Below are 2,548 nucleotides of genomic sequence, written 5' to 3'. Positions count from 1 at the left end.
TAGGATATTATTGGAGATTTACTGAAGATTTTTTTTAGATTGCTAAGCCTATGACCTCGCTTCTGGAGAAGGGAAGAGAGTTCAAGTGGGATGAGAAGTACCAAGATAGTTTTAACCAACTAAAGTTGAGATTGATGTCACCCCAGTGTTGGTTATGCCAGATCTACGGAAGGGATTTGACGTTTATTATGATGCTATGTGGGTTATTGTGGATAGATTGACTAAAGTGGCTCACTTTATTCCCATGAAGACTACTTATAAAGGTTCTCAGCTAGCAGAGTTATATATGGCTCGGATTGTGTGTTTACATGGAGTACCAAAGAAGATCGTGTCTGATCGAGGTTCACAGTTTACCTCAAGATTTTGGAGAAGCTTTCACGAGAACATGAGTACAAAGTTGAATTTTAGTACAGCTTATCACCCTCAGACTGATGGGCAGACTGAAAGGACTAATCAAGTATTGGAAGATATGTTGAGAGCTTGTGCCCTTCAGCATGGAGGAAGTTGGGATAAAAGCCTACCGTATGCTGAGTTCTCATATAATAATAGTTATCAGGCCAGTCTGAAGATGTCACCTTTTGAAGCTCTGTATGGGAGGAAGTGCAGGACTCCTCTATATTGGGATCAGACTGGAGAAAGACAATTCTTTGGGCCTGAATTGATTCAAGAAGCAGAAGAACAAGTCCGTATAATACGAGAAAATTTGAGGGTAGCTCAAACCAGGCAAAAGAGTTATGCTGATAATAGAAGGAGGCCGCTGGAATTTGAAGAAGAAGATTATGTGTATCTCAAGGTGTCACCACTTCGTGGAATGAGGAGATTCAAAGTTAAGGGCAAATTGTCCCCTCGCTACAATGGACCATTCTTGATCTTTAGGCGAGTTGGGGAGATGGCATACCAACTCGAGTTACCGGATAGTCTATCGGATGTGCATAACGTGTTCCACGTATCCCAACTGAAGAAGTGTCTCCGTGTTCCCGAGGAACAGTTACCAATGGAAGAGCTTAGTGTTCAAGGTGATTTGACTTACACGGAGTATCCTATCAAGATTTTGGATACTTTAACATGAGTTACGAGGAATAAGGTTATAAAGATGTGCAAAGTGCAATGGAGTCACCATGGAGGAGATGAAGCTACATGGGAAAGAGAAGAAGAGCTTCGCATCGATTTTTCCATCGTTTCCCTAGTCCTTCCTAAATCTCGAGGACGAGATTATTTTTAAGGGGGGTAGGATTTGTAATACCCAATTTGTAATTTGTTAGATATAATATAAAAGGAGACACAATTTCACTTCATCTATATGTGAGTTGACCTTCACGCATCATCACATGTGAACACCATCCTTAAAAACAATTAATAAAAATATATACTACCAAATTATGCATCATGCTGGATTTTATCTTGTGTGCATTTTGTGACAACATAGAATAATGGGAAAAGAAATTTACTACAGTCCCAAAGTGTAAATTTAGAATTTAAAAGGGAATCCTAGAATTTAGAAAAGAGAAGCAAACAAATAGTACTTAGATAAAGGTAAGGAAATAAAAATATATTCCTACATTAGGGTTTGAACTTGTATATTTGGTTCAAAGGTGAAACTTATATTCAAATTCAAATTGGATTCAAAATAATTATGAATAAAAGAAAACAGAAAATAAAACATAAAAAGAAAGGAAAAGGAAAAGAAAAAAAATAATAAAGAGAAAGCTTACCTGGGCCTCATTTCCCAATTCGGACCATTAACTCCACTACCGCGGAGCCAGCCTAAATACCAGCGCCGACATGTGGGCCTCGTTGGCAGTCCCTACGTGCTTGCGCTCGAGCTTCTGGCCGGTGACAGGTGGGCCCCGTGGACCTGGCGCTGAAGCCACGCGCGCATGTGCCTCTGTGGTATGGGCCGAGTCACTGCCTGTGGACCCCTCTAGCCGTCGGTCTCCTTCTTCCCCAACGAATACAGCGAACATCGCGCGCTCGATCCAAGAATCCTGCAACCTCGCGGCTCCGTTCAACCACCTTCCCTGGAATCTAGCCTTGCCCTCGCAGTAGATATATGGGGGCCCTAATCGACCAATCATCCACTCCCGTGACCGTGAGAACAAAGCCGAGAAGGATAGGAGAGAGAAAGGGGAGAGTTGCCGCCGCCGGTGAACCCTCACTCGCGCTAGAGTTTCAGCCTCGGTGAGTGGACGACGACGCACGCCTGAGTCGGGGGAAGCTGATCGTGGAGTCCGTGTGAAGGAAGCTCGTCCCAAGCCGCGGCGATTGCTCACCGAAGACTGATGTCCGCCGCGGAACCAAGCTCTTCCGTGGTCGGGTGTCGCTGCTCCAAAATCGCCGGTGAGTCCCCATCCGCGTGATTCGCCTTTAGCTCTACTATGCGACGCTGCACTCAAATTCGACGATTAGACTCGTGCGCACCAATATCCATTACGCCGGCGTGATGAGCAGGTGTTCGCTCCGCCGCGGGACGTCTGGAGATAGAAGGGAGGCCCCTGGCCGTTAAATCAACTATCGATCCCACGGTGGGCGGATCTCTGTTTCAATCCGG

Source organism: Zea mays, chromosome 6 (genome assembly GCF_902167145.1).
Source record: "Zea mays cultivar B73 chromosome 6, Zm-B73-REFERENCE-NAM-5.0, whole genome shotgun sequence".
Lineage (NCBI taxonomy): Eukaryota > Viridiplantae > Streptophyta > Magnoliopsida > Poales > Poaceae > Zea > Zea mays.
The sequence above is the reverse complement of the archived record's forward strand: the minus strand, read 5'-3'. Positions refer to the sequence as shown.